Genomic DNA, 14,312 nt, shown 5'->3' with positions numbered 1-14,312 from the left:
CTGATCACAGAATAAATGCCTGCGTTCTCTATTGCACATTCTCAAGTGTAAGTCATCAGGTTTCCAAAACTTCTTTGAAGAATTTCTTTTCCTCGTGATTGGTTTGATGTTGAATCAAGTTCAGTCACCTCAGACACTGACAGCTAAGCCTGAAGGTGAAATACACGAGGTATGAGTCCTATCTTGTTTGTGAATGTTTGCACAGCCAACATTTGAAGCCATACCCAATCCATCGGCTTTGAATTTCAAATCCGTGTGACTGCAGCACCCCGAGAAGAGACACTGGCATCCTGAGCCTCCGCCCCGCCCCGGGTCGGTCCGGCCCTCCCGCCAGGGCCCGGTGCCCCCAGGAAGCGGCGGGGCCGCCGCGGCCACGGCACCGCTGTGGGGGACGGGGCGATTTGCCTGGGCCTGGGGAGTGATCCCAGAGAACTTTCGAAAATACCTGCACCAAGAGTAGTGTGGCCAGCAGGACCGGGGAAATTATTGTCTTGTACTTGGCACTGGTGAGGGCACACCTAGAGTGCTACATCCAGTTCTGGACCCCTCAGTTCAGGAAGGACCTTGAGGTGCTGGTGTGTGTCCAGAGAAAGGCAACGAGGTTTGGGAAGGGTCTGAAGCACAACTCCTATGAGGAGCTGATGAGGGGGCTCAGCCTGGAGAAAAGTAGGCTCGGAGGGACCTTATTGTTCTATAAGTACTTGAGGTTGTAGGGGTAGGGGTCGAACTCTTCTTCCAGGTAACGAGCGACAGGACTCGAGTACACAGTCTTAAACTACGCCAGTGGAGGCTTAGGTGGGACGCACGTGGAATTTCTTTCCAAAAAGGGTGATTAGACATTGGAACGGGCTGCCCAGGGAGGTAGTGGAGTCACCGTCCCTGGAGGTGTTTAAGGACAGGCTGGACGTGGCCCTTAGTGCCATGGTCTGGCTGACACGGTAGTGCTCGGTCATAAGTTAGACTCGATGATCTCAGAGTTCTTTTCCAACCTCAACGGTTCACTAACCCCTTACCGGAGGCACCCGGCGCCGGGTGCCCCCAGCCTCGCTGTCTGAGGGCGCGAGTGCCCGGATGTGCCGCCCCGCCTCCCGCACGTGCGCGGCGCCAGCGCGCGCGGCTCCCCCGCCCGCGGGCCAACCGCCGGAGCGCGCGCCCGGGGAGGGCGGTCCCGGGCGCAGAGCTCGCGAGAGGAACATGGCCGCGGCGGGCCGGGGTGAGCGGGGCAGCGCGGGCGGGGGGCGCGGGGCGCGCGCGGCCGGGCGCCGCCTCACCGGGTCCACGCCGCACGGGGCGGCCGCGCTGCCGCGCGCTGGAATGGGCCGCGCCGGGCCGCGCCGGGCCGCTGAGCGAGAGCAGTACCGCCGGCAGCCATCGCCGCCCGGCCCCGGGGTGGGCTGCGCGCCGCCCCGCCCGCAGAGCCTTCTGTAGGAGGTTGAGGGGGGCGGGAGTGCCGAGAGCGGCGGCCGCCCCCTCTCTGGCGGGGACGGGCAGGGCCCCCGCGAGGCCGCAGCCGGACACAGGGGGGGCGGCCCCCCAGCCCCGCCGGGCCGCTCTGGGCCCCGAGCAGGTGGAGGTGCCGGTGTCCGCACCGCGCCCTGGGACGCGGCTCGCACCGGCCCGGCCGCTGCCGTGCGGCCGCTGGTGGATGTGTCCTGTGTTGTTATTTGGTAGTGAGGAACACTCGCTCCCGGGGGAGGTGCGGGGCTGCGGGCAGCAGGGCGGCGCTGCGGGCCCGGCCCGAACCCTGCGGGCGGTGAGGTGGAAGCGCCGCGCCCGGGGGAGACCGGAGCCCTCTGTGTCCCCGATCGTGGAGCTGCAGCGGAGGTCACTGGGCTGTGAGAAGAGCTGCGACCCTTAGACCAGGGACTGTTGACGAGTTCGACTCGTTTTCTGCGACATGCGTGGATTTAGATGGCGTTTGGTCAATCCTTTTTAGCGTGGAATAGGTTGCCCAAGAAGGTGGTGGAGTCACCGTCCGTAAGGCGTTTAAAAGACGATGTGGCTGGGTGATGTGGTTTAGAGGTTTCAGTGGCAGTGCTGGTTTGATGGTTGGACTGGATGATATAAAAAGTCTCTTCCAGGCCTGGTGATTTTGTGATTCCAGACTCAGCGTTGTTAAGAAGTGTATGTATCCACAGCACTTGTATGCACAGATGCACATCGCGGGTGCAGGTCACTTGGCTGGCACTTGGGGCAGTGACATTCCTGGGGACTCGGGGAGCCAGGTGGAGAGCTGTGCTGCCCTGCCTGCCGTGCCAGCAAATACATTTGCCTTTGTTCCATTTATGTGGGTTTTGTATTGGTGTGCAAGTGTGCAGTGCAGAAAACTGCTGTTAGTCAGTCTCGGTCAGTCAAGAGATACCAGGCCTTCTGCCTGCTGCAGGCAATTGGCTAAAAGGATTTAAAGTGAATAACTTGTTTAGCTATGAAGTAAATATCAGGAAAAATTATCTTTTTATGAGTGTTTCAAAAACACCTCCATAAAGTCTGGTATGTCCATATGTCTAAAAGATTTAAAGCTTAAACATCACTCACCTTTTAAGAAAAAAAAAAAAAAAGCCAAGATTTCACTGTGCTGTGAGTACAGCATGTTCTGAAGTTATTGTTTATAGGGAGGTGTATGCATTTTCTCCTCATGCTGCATCTTTTCCTTTATGACAAAAAAGCCCAGGTTTTGAATTGATTGAGGTTTTAAAGCTTTCAACAAAGGCACAGCTGGCATTTCATAAAATTATTCTCTTAATGTGTGACATTTTATCTTGTTCCTTCTTAAAGTTTTCTGTCCTGTGTGATTGCTTAGGACAGATGTGACTTTGTGGTATAACTTGCATTTAAAACTTGACAAGATTGTTGTCTGGTAATGACACCAGTTATTAAGCAAATAAAACCACCTGGAAGTTGAACGTCCATAGTACATTGTTGAGAGTACAGAATATCTTTCAGGATTTGGCAGTATTTGGAGAAGTGTAGAAAACTGAACTTAAAGATGCAAATGAGTTTTTAGAAGCAGTTGCACAATAACATGGAAATCACCTTTATATTTGCCTTTTGTTTGTCAGATTCTGTTGAACTATAAGGTAGTATCAAACAGCTTTAATAGTGAGGGTTAATACATAGATATTCAGACAAATTTGGTGGTAAATATGCATAAAATACTTTAAAAATTTTGAACTTTACTTGTTAGCCTAGCAATGAAATTAGATAATTGATGACACAATGGATTAATGCAATATTGGATAGAGAATATGCTTAGTTGAGGTTTGGGAGTTTTTAAACAGCAGTTAGATTACTAATGAAATGATTATTGGAAGGAAGAGGGAATATATTTTATCATAGGCCATTTATTTTTGTGGGCCTTTTTGGCATTTCCATCTTGTAACCTCTTCCTCTTGTGTGTTTTGCTTTGGTTTTTTACATGTGCAGCTTTTAACCTCTGTCACTGACATGTACAAAAACCATAACATCAGCTTCAGCCCTTAAAAGAATTAAAAGTAGTCTGTTAGGATTCATCTCTGGGATCAAAGGTAAAATTGTGTGACTGAGGAATGTCAGGGACATTTTAAATCTGATACCTGTGGGTTCAAAGCCAAAACTGAAAAACTCCATTAGTGTTACTGTATGAAACTGCATTTGATAAATGCCAGAACTTTAAAATAACTGATTTTTTTTTAACCTTTGTTAAATACAGTGAGCAGTAGGTTTCTGCTGACTTAATCATGTGTGTCTGTATATGTATATATGTACACACAAAGTCTGAAATATTCCAGTAAATGAAATGTTGATGTTGGAACAGGTCCATTTGAGTTGGTAACATAACAAAAAGACAAAATGTGGATGGGAGCACTTTCCTTTTTTTGTAAACATTCCCTTGTATCGGAATCTATAGAAAACTAAAATGCATTTCTGTTATATAATTGGCACTTCCAAGTGTGAAGACTTGAAGGAACCAGGGCTGAGTTTGTGTATTGCAGCTGAGCTAAGAGGAGCAGATGATGCACCTCTAGTACTGCTGTTCTTGCCAGAGGTAATTGGAAAGACAAATATCATCTTAGAATTTGAGCAGGAATATGAAAGGTGATAAAAGATGCACATAAAGGATATAAAAATCACTTTACTCTCAGGATTTTAACCCAAAACCACACTTTTACATCTAAAAACTGCAGAACCTGGGAAAGCTGAACTAGTCTTAAGGCTTTAATTTCCCATGTAGAACAAAATACGTAACTTTTTAAATAATGAATCCTTGAGACATCTTTGTGATTTTTGTTTTTCCTTTTTACTTTCCAACCAACCAGGAATGTGCTGAAACAGACACTGTAGAAGGGTGCTAGAATACAAGGTAAGTGCTGTATCTTGAAAAATTTTAACTTTTTAAATATTTTTTTAATAAAGCTGCTGTGCTATGTTTTTGGTGAGCAGTGTATCCCTTTAAGTTGTGCTTAAGGTTTTATAATCCTGTTAAAATGGAAGGTTTTCCAGGAGATCTGTTCCTGTACAAACAGAAATTTGGTTATATGTAGTACTTGTATTACATAAACTTAAGAGCAAGTTATTGTAATTTTATGCTTTGGCCTTTGATATGAGTGGGTTTTAATCACCTCTTAAGATTATGATTTAACTACTCATATGCTGATTAAACAATATTTTCTCTTTTTAAAGGGCTGTCATGCTTGCAAGCCTTCATAGATGTTAGCTGTTTTCCAAATGTGAATAGTTTTGATATTAAAACTTTGGCCTGTAGAACATTTTGTTTACTTTTGTTTACTTAGTTTTTCTGCAGTGACTCAGGCTTGTACCAGCACAGCACCTCCAGAAGGACTCCAGACCCCGTGGGGTTTGGTTAAATCAATCCAGTTGTAGATGAGGAAAATTCTCTCTCAAAGGGAGTCACCAAGGGTGTTTGCTACTGCTGATGGTGCTGTTTCAGGAGGTGTTAGGAAGGGAAGTCAAGCAGCTTAGTAAAACAAGGAAGTTGGGTTACATTGACTACCACATTCTCAGTTGCGGAACTGTGTGCTTCTGGAGTTTAGCTGGTCCCTAAATGGTGGAAATTCTGATCCTGCTCTTCCCTCCTCATCTTCATTGTGGGAAAAAGAGGGTGGGACAAGTTGCCTGATTTTCAGGATAACCAAGACTTAAAGCCTCTTGATAGTTTCCACTGAGGCCTCCTAGATGAACCAGAGCATTGGTTCCACCTCTACAGAAAAAGCAGACACTGCACACGACTGTCATGGCTAAGAGCTGCTGCAGAGACTGGAAGAACAAGATGTACAGAACTGGATATACACAGAAGGGGGTATGTATCTGCAGCATTGATGTATTCCAACAAACCCCAGAACTGTGTTTGGCAAAAAATCCCAACTAGAAACACTTAAAAGTAGGGGAGCTTCCCCTAACCTGAAGGCAAGGTGTGTTTAGGGCTGTGTGCAGGCTCCATGAAGAGCAGGTTTGATTAGACTTGGCAAACCAGTTCACTTTGTGTCCTCCTTTAGTAAATCTACAACTTTTGGTTCTTACTGTGAATAAATCTGCTGCTTTTTTAGCTGCATGCCCAAAAAAAAAAAAAAAAAGGTGAACCACTGAAAATAACACTATTTGCACTTGACAGCCATGAATGTTTCATGTTTGCTTCTTCAAATGAAGAAATGCTTCTTCTTTTTCCATGCTGTGCTGTATTCCTAGCATTGTTTTTAAACATTTTTAGCTCCTGAAGTTCAAGAGTCAGAATTGCCCGGTGTTAGTTACAGAATACAACTTTTTTCAAACTTTCCTTCTGTGGCAAAGATTGATGTCTACCACAAAAATCTTCCATATCCTGAAACTCCAAAGCAAATGCACATTACAGAATTTATTGAAGTGTTCAGATTATTGTTATTAAATCCAGATGTTAATGTAACAGTTTTGCACTTGGGCAATAAACTGGATCTCTCTGATTGTTGACTCAGTAAAGAGTATTTTAAGATTTCATATTTGGTACTTGGCTTAAGCGTTAATTAAATGTTTGAGAAGGGGCTTTTACCTGGGCATGGTGCCAAAAGCAACACAGTGAGAGAGAAGTGCTAGTTACACTCAATTTTGATCTTTACACCAACTAGTGGAACACGAATTAACAAAACACAACATAAAAAGGAAACCCACTAGTTTTCTATCCTAAGTGAATTTATGACATAGGTAGTCCTAGTTACCTACCTAGGAAGGACATGCAGTTGTGTTCATGTTTTCACATTTTGTGTCTAATACTGGAAGCCTGCTGGAAGGCTAGGGAACTGTTGCTAAAAACTTGTTTACAAATTCTAGAGACATTAAAATTAGAGTCTTAGTCATTCTTTAAATGTAAAAGAGGTAGCTCATAAAAATTCAGCAGAGAAACTCATTAAAATGAGTTCAAATTGTTAGTGTATTAAGTCCAGTTAATACTTAAAAATGGTTCTTACATCTCTTGTAGAGGCAAATTTCTCAATATTTCCTATACAAAAAAGCTAGAAGAGACACAGAATTCCAGCTACTGAAATTCTATTTAATTACATTGCTGCAATGCTTAATTTTGTTCCCCGTATTTTTAAAATTGAAAATGTATAGCTTAGTAAAGTTGCAATCCAGCAAAGCTTTAAGCATGTGTTTCTGACACTAAATGGGTTGCACAAAGTTGAACACACCCTTAAGGCTTTTCATGATTTAGAACCACGTGTTAGTAAAGCTTGAGGAAAGCCCTGGTGTGACACAGGCAGAGCACTGCGTGTGAGAGTGTGGCTGTGGTGGCTGTGTCCTTAAAGGTCTTACTGCTGGTCCTTACTGCACTGGAGCAGGTGCAGTTCTGTGTGCAGGTGCTGTCCTGCACTGGCAGGGGCTCGGTGTCAGTTGGGAGTTAGGGGTTTGTACTTGGCTGTTGTCTGGGAATGCCTGATGTCACCATTCATCTCAGGCTGTGTTTTTAGAATGCTGCTAAGTGTGCTACCAGTCCTTTTGTGCATTGTGCATTGGCTGTCTTGGCACATTCCTTTGTAACTGAGTGGCTGGAAGTGTGAAAGCAAAGGAGTGTTTGTGCTTTTATAACCTTGCTGCTCAGGCAGGTGAGGGTCTTAGGATTGGTGAATTCTGAGAATGGAGCTTGCTGAATATACTGGGATGGCTATACAGAAACTGTTCATTAAGGTTGGCCTGAATTACACCATTTGTGTGTTATTTCAGAAGTTTTTTAATGGACTAATAAATCTCTCTGAACTTTTTTTGAGTGTGTTTTTTCATTATATATCATTTGGTACACTATTTTTTTTAGGATTTCATCTTTAAAAATAAAATTTTTAACATATTTTTCCATAGAAAGTACAACTAAGGTACCAAAAAAGAAAAGCCTTAATGTTTGGCTAATGGTTTTGCTAATGTTTTTCAATAATTTGTACTCTTTGTACAGCTGTGCTCTTTATAAGTATACTTAGTATATTTATAAGTTTTTGTTAAAGACTTGTAACCTGTATGAGTTAGGAATTTATAGAAACAACTAGAAACCTCACCATTTTCCATGTAAGTTTTTCAACACTAATTTCGTTTGCAGTGTCTGGACTGCAGAAGGTTTTTAATACCCAGTTTATGAGGGTAGAGCTCACTTATGGTCTTTCTAGTAAATTCTTAATTAAAGAAAAGTTACTGCTTTATTTTGCAGTCTTTATTATTTCTGAATTTGTATGGGTTAATTACAGTAATGCTTCTTTGTTTTAATGTCAGATAATACAGCAGCACTCAAATACAAAATACTGAGCAAATACTGTCAGTTTTTGCAAAATATAAACTGTCTCTATGGTTATGGGAATTATAAGTCTTCCAGTGTGAATCAAGGCCTAAATAATTCTCTCTATATCTTTAGACAATTTTAACCAACTTTCTTTGCTTCTATGAATAACTGAGTGTAATTTCTGATTTCTTCTGGAATCAGATCCTCTCTCCTCTGCCAGATGTTCCACCCTTCCTCTGCTCTGCCAGTTAAACCATTTGATGACTCTTTTACCAGGTCCTGCCTCAGAAGCCTGATTTTAAAAACTTGTCTAGCAAAATTGGTAAAAGAGAAAAGTGGAATCTCTTGGAAAGGGTAAAATGCAGGTGGTGAGAATCTGCTCTGGCCCATAGTTCATCTTTGCTGTCCTGGAAAGGTTGTGGACAGGAGCACAGGTGGGAATGTGGAGCCAGCCCAGCCATGTGACATTGGGGACACTGGGACTGCTTCCCTTTGCTGCAGAGTAAACCACACCCACTGGAGACCCTTGGACACAGTTCTGCACCAACTGTTCCTCAATACCTGGGGCAGCTGGGGCTGAAGGTGTTGGCAGAAGAGAATTCCATAGTGTCTCCCATCTGCCTCTGGGTTCTTGCATAGGTAGTAGACTTTGGAAAGCCTAAGGCAAGCCTTGTGCTGGCTGGCTGAGAAACATGGTCAAGAAAAGGTTATCAAGGGAAGATGGTATACAGAGCATTTTTGATGGGTAAAACTGAGTTGAGGTGATTTAGTGATAGATGGAGGATAGAAAAAAAATAGAGCATACAGGAACAGAAATCAGGAAAGTGGGTATTGAAGTGATCTGGGGAAAAAATAACTATTGTCTGACACTAGAAAAAGAACAATGAAAATAAACCAAGAGAAAAAACTCCTTGGCTACAGTATTTATATCTGATACCAGGTTATATGTAATGAATATCTTGTTTTCATCACATAATTGGTATTTTCCAACAGAGTTTCTAATAAAGCTTTGTAGTATCTTTTTAAAATATTTTGAGTGCTGCTCAAACTACAAGAACTACAGAAAGTAAATGTGTGACTGCTGCTAAGTGCAGAAATTTGTAATCTACTGTAAACAATTTTATGTTACCATCTATTTCCTACTTATTTTCAAACAAGTAGCTTTGTATGGAATGAAATATTGGAACACAATAGTTTAATAGATAAGACTTCTTTGAAACTGCCTTAGGCAACATAAACTCTCCTGACCCAGAGTTTCTGCTCTATTAGTCTTTAGCTAATTTCAGTAGGGAAAATGGAATTCAAGTTCATTTTAGCTTTGGAGATCGTGAGAAATTGGTTCTTAAAGTACTGAGGGCATGGACTGTGGATTATAGCATTAAACTGTTTGGAACATCAGAGTTTTCAGGCACCATACTAATAACATACTTGTTCTGATTATTTTAGAATATGGGTGTTGATCTGCAGATTAGGCTTCATCAGTTACGATCTTGGATCTGTATTTATAAAGAAGCAATAAGTTATATTCCTTCCTGTGGTCTTACCCTGTTCCTTGTTAGAAGAAATGTGTTTGATTTGAAAAGTAAAAATTTGGCTTCTGTTAAGTGAAGAGTGTAATTTTGTCTTTATCAAATTACTTGTTATGCTGTTAGTCATAATACTATGTATGTGGTATATCTTTGTGCTTAATTTCCAGTGTTTAGGAGTGTCAGGGCTGGGATTTTGTGGTTTGTTGTGGGATTTTTCTTCCTGGAAGTCTGCTTAACTGTATGGAATGCAGCATTCTTTCAATCTGCATCCTTGTTGTAACTATTAAAAAAACCCCTACCTTTAATTCTTAAGAAGATGCTGTAAGGTGTAAATCTAGTAGAAGTGATAGAATTACTTTCAAATTGTGACCTTTTGTCATGCTGTATAAAAATGAGGCCATGTAACACAATGTGGGGTTAGAAGTAAGAAACAGGAAAGCATATTGTAGGTGAACTCTTAAGCACTTGGTGTTAATCAGGTAAAGAATGTACAGTAAACAGCTGCTGCTTGAGATGTACCACAAGTTGATTTATATATTTTGTTAATTAAACATGAATGTGTCACCTTCTAAGTTTTCCTTTTGTCCATTAGCAGATTAAATATTAAAAGTTTCATTTTCAGAAGTTGGGAGCAACAAGTTGACTGGTTTCCATGGGAGCTAATTCTGGTTACTGTTTGCATTGTTAATACCTCAAAGTAGCTGTGTTGGTCCAAGTCAATATGCAGCAAAAGGTTTGTGTGAGAGAGATTTTCTTAGCTTTCCTAAAGTTGGGTGTAGGGACTGGTTAATTGAGGACCTTCTGCACATGTCACTGAATTTCATCTCAGACATTATGATTCCAATTTTTGCAAGATCCCCTAAACTGAAGTTGCTTGCATTCTCTAATTACACTTACATTATTTTGAATTAATGTCTAATTAGCACTTCGTTTCTTGCTGAATGTAAATAATATGTTAAATTCTGTCCAATAGAAGTTGATTGTATTTTTAAAGACAAATTTAACCCCAAATATTACAATAATAAATTAATTACAATAATTAATAACCAAATTTCAGTAATAAAACTTTGCAAATCTTTGTAAAGTGTGTGGATGTAAAAAGAAGCAAAGTATAGATTTTTCTAGAAATCTCATCTACTAGAAATGATTGTGCAGTGTTCAGTCCCACTTCTGACAGGAGGTAGAAAGCAGCACGTTCAACGGGAGGCAGTCCTGCAGTTCCTTCCTCTTTGGTTTGAATCCTTGTGCTTTCCTTGCTTTGTTCAATTCAAAGGCTTGGTTTGCAGGCAGTAAAATAAACAGAGTAGCACCTGCAGCTTAGTCATAAATGGGAACCTCTCGCAGTATCCAAGCAAACAAATGAAATCATGGAGTCATCTAACCTTTCCTGAAATGCCTTAAGAACTTGACCAACATTCATTTTTAAGATGGACCGCTATTTTGGATATCAGAGGTCTCTGAACACATAGGGAAAGATTATGATCTGTTACATGGATAAAAGTTAGGAAGTATTGTCTGAGCTATCAAGTGCCTTTATTATACTAAAACAACCATTTGGGTTTTGATTTTTTCCTATATTGGCAACTTCAATTACATAAAAAGATTCTTCAGGCTACCCCTTATGTTTGCTGGCCACAGAAAATCATGGAGCACATGGGACCTTACTAATTCCTTTCACAAAGTTCTGTCATAGGCCAGAAGAACTAAACTTCCTTTTGAGCAGGTTAATCTGAGTTGATGTCGCAATTACTCAAACGCTCCTGCAAAACACTTCATATTAAAACTGAAATTAACAACTTTGGGATTTTTGCTAATTGGAATTCAAGTAAGTTGCTTTGGAAGACATATGTCACAATGTTTCATTGGAAAAAAAAAACATTATTTAAATATGTAGATATTTATGAGGGTAAGAAACTAGGAGCATCATTTGTTTGCACACCACACTAATGCAGATAGCTGTTGTTTGGTTGGTTTTTTTGTTTCTTTGCCCTGCTAAATTTAGGTGTAAAACTGACCTTGTGTTGCTTTATAAACTCAGCCTAAATGTATTTGTTCCAAGTGTTAATGTCAGCTTTTTAAATTAGAGTATAAAAACAAATTTAGAATATTGACAATCAACATTATCTTCACAGACTGAAAAATAGGAATGTCATATTTAGATTTTTCTGACCATTTGCATACAACGTATTTCCACATACAGTAACATGTAAACAAGTTCATGTTTTGCCTATCTAGTTTTAAGTATTTTTATGAAGCTCTTTATTTTAATAGAACTAGTGAGGATATGTGCTATGACAGCTTTGTATTTATTTAATCAAGTGGAACCAGCTGAACCACTTAATGTTGCCTTAAGAGGAGCATTGTTTATTAAGAATATCCACAGAAAATATGAGATTAAATCAAATTATGCCTGCTCATATGGTGATTAAAAGTAAAAAGTTGTTGAGGACTGTGCCTGAAGTCCTTCACTTACAACAAGTTATGGGTCAATGTTTTCTACACTTCAGGTATTGTGGCCAGAATTCTGGTTGCTGCTGAGTGCTCAGGCAGCAGCTCTTAGGGATGATGGATTTAGTTGTAGATTAAATAAATCATTGTCTTCTCATGATTCTGAGTTTTCAGCACAAATCTTTATGAACTCTGCTGCAAACACTGCAAGTTAACACAGCATAGCTTCTGTTTATGAAGCCTCGGGTCAGTAGCAGGTGAATTGAAGGCTGCCCTGGGTTATCAGGGTGGGTTATCAGCATGGTTTGCTTCCATGCCTGTCTTAAACAGCTCTCTAGAGATGGACATCTCTCATGCAGGGTGGAATTGCAGTTCAGACTTCTCCTTAAAAGTGGAGGGTGTTGACTGGGTGGTACCTTTAAGAGGCAGCTATTGTTAGACTTTACTTACTTTTTCTTTGGTCCCTCAGACCGATTTATTGGTTCTGGGGCACACTATGGAGTTTCTCAACTGTCTCTTAAAGGTAAATGACATAGTTGAACAGTTCTATATAATCAGTAAACAATTTAAACATCACTTCTGTCTGAAGGTATGAGTTCTGTTTCAGTGATGACTGTTGTGCATATTGAACCTTTGCTTGCTATATTTAAAATATTTGTAAAAAGTTTAGCATTTTGAATAAATTCTATTATTATAATTTTAAAGCCCTTGAAATGTGAATACAGAAGATAGTTGTAATATTTACAATTACTTAAAACATTTGTATGAAACCTTAAGGTATTTAAACACTAAGCTTCACAGCATTGCTCCTAGGTAGATTTTTTCCAGTGAAGGTTTTTGTGTAGCCCAGATTTCACAAACTCTTGTTTGAACAGGTTAGTTTGAGAAGGCAGTAATGTAAGAAAAGAATTCATAAATCATCTCTATGGCCCTGCACAGCGACAGGGTAGGCTTTAGTTTCCCCACATTTTAATGGAGCTGTGGGAGGCTGCCTTTATTCCTCACAGCCCCACACTGCAGGGTAATTCATTTGCACTTAGCAGGGCTCAGCTCCCATTACCAATTACTGTGATTTTTTTTTCCTGCCTGGAGGTAGCAGTGGAGGGAATGTATCATCAGGGATTCTCCTGACTCATCCCCAGCCTCTGTCCAGGTACAAGTAATTCTCTATACATTACCTTGTGGATGATGTGCATTTGCCATTGTAGCTTATTCATTTTTCATTTTTGGATCAGTCCAAAGACTTAAGATTTAATGATTTCCTCTGAAGAATTAGTAAAGATCATCTCAATGTAGCATTGTCATCAAAATATGCAGAAGTGTTAAATGAGTTTCTGGACGTCTTTTGGTGTCTGTTCAGTGATGTTAATTTAGCTAGAGCAGACAGTTACAAAATTTTAATCTCAGTTATTTAATAAAAGTGGATATTTTTCTGCACTATCAACCAGTCCAGGAGGACTCTGTGCTCCTGGAAGAAACACATTATTCCAGGTACTGGAACAGTGAGAAGCATGACAGGACCTCAGTTTTGTCAGATACTTCTGCACACTGTTTTTTAAAGAAATGAATAGTAATAGTGAGTTATAATGCATAATCCAAGGTGATTACTCATGGTTAGTCAGCTGCTGATATTTCTCATCTTTTTCTGCTTTTGTATAATTACCTTAATAAAAATAGCTGTATGATTTAAATCCTTATTGCCCTGTGTTTGACCACAAAACTTAATTAAGTAGGTTTATCGACGCTGTGTTTTAACTGTGAGATTGCAGTTTCTCTTTCAATATGGTAATTAAATGTCACTTTTCATGTCCAAGTTCCCATGCTGCAGTAACATGGTGTCTGTAGGAAGGGTGTCAGCCCAGCAGAGGTGAGGCTGTGCCCGTCCCATCGGGGCTCGTGCCCCCACAGCCCTTGCTGCTTTTCTGTTTCTGAGCTCCAGCAGCTGCTGGGGCTGGGCTGAGGAGCGTCACCCTCTTTGGAGCACAGCCTCTCTTTGGTGTTGCTCCAGGAGCTGATGGAGATGGAGACTGCAGCCAAGCCATGATTGGTTGCTGTATTTCTCTTTACCCCTTGCTGATAGGCAGCATGCCCAGAGGAGCCATCCTTTAAACCCCTGCGTCTCTTCCTCTCCTTGGAGCGGTGTTCCATCCCCAGGGCTTCTCTCCGGGAAGTGACTCCCGGAGCTTCCAGTTCCCGGACTCTTCAGTGAGCTGAATGTTCCCGACTTTGTTTATGTTCGGGCCTGACGTGTGTTGATCCTTGGAGGAAAGGAGAGACAGAGCATTCCAAGGGTCTGACCACTGGACTGGACTAATTTGTAGCCTAGGAAGGAAGTTTGCTGTAGGCTTGTGTAGGCATCGGTAGGGTCTGCTGCATTCTGGAAGCACAGTCCTTGCCCTTCTTCATGAGAAGGGAGGGGAATTGCCAAGTCGGTCTGAGATTGTGGCTTCTCACATTCTCTCAGGTCGTTAGTGCCCACTGCTCAAATAGGAGGAATATTTAAAACTGTAACAACCCTCAAAGTGCTTATTGGCCTCAGTGTCAGAAATCACTGTTCCCCCTGCACAGATCACCCAGTCTTTCCAGGCACTGACAGGGAGACTAAA

General features: G+C 41.5%; 1 protein-coding gene and 1 long non-coding RNA gene across 9 annotated transcripts in view; one reads left to right on the top strand and one right to left on the bottom strand.

Annotated features, from left to right (window-relative positions):
* Positions 1 to 1,158: 1,158 nt before the first annotated feature.
* MRTFB (myocardin related transcription factor B) overlaps positions 1,159 to 14,312 on the top strand; it is a 67,843-nt gene continuing 54,689 nt past the window's right edge. The window contains exons 1-3 of one of the 7 annotated variants that reach the window (XM_050980258.1): positions 1,165 to 1,213; positions 4,296 to 4,339; positions 5,204 to 5,296. The gene's annotated coding sequence lies outside the window, so the exon portion shown is untranslated. Of the gene's footprint in view, positions 1,214 to 1,997; positions 2,125 to 4,161; positions 4,340 to 5,152; positions 5,297 to 14,312 lie in introns of those variants that run through there. The other 6 variants (XM_050980257.1, XM_030229521.2, XM_030229523.2 and 3 more) reach the window with 6 other exon arrangements.
* The window catches only part of LOC103817716 (uncharacterized), a 64,833-nt gene continuing 60,764 nt past the window's right edge, over positions 10,244 to 14,312 (bottom strand). The window contains exon 5 of one of the 2 annotated variants that reach the window (XR_007778870.1): positions 10,244 to 13,964. This is a non-coding gene — a long non-coding RNA (uncharacterized LOC103817716). Of the gene's footprint in view, positions 13,965 to 13,988; positions 14,185 to 14,312 lie in introns of those variants that run through there. The other variant, XR_007778869.1, reaches the window with a different exon arrangement.

The sequence above is a fragment of the Serinus canaria genome, chromosome 14 (assembly GCF_022539315.1).
Source record: "Serinus canaria isolate serCan28SL12 chromosome 14, serCan2020, whole genome shotgun sequence".
In the NCBI taxonomy this organism is placed as follows: Eukaryota; Metazoa; Chordata; class Aves; order Passeriformes; family Fringillidae; genus Serinus; species Serinus canaria.
The sequence above is the reverse complement of the archived record's forward strand: the minus strand, read 5'-3'. Positions and strand labels throughout refer to the sequence as shown.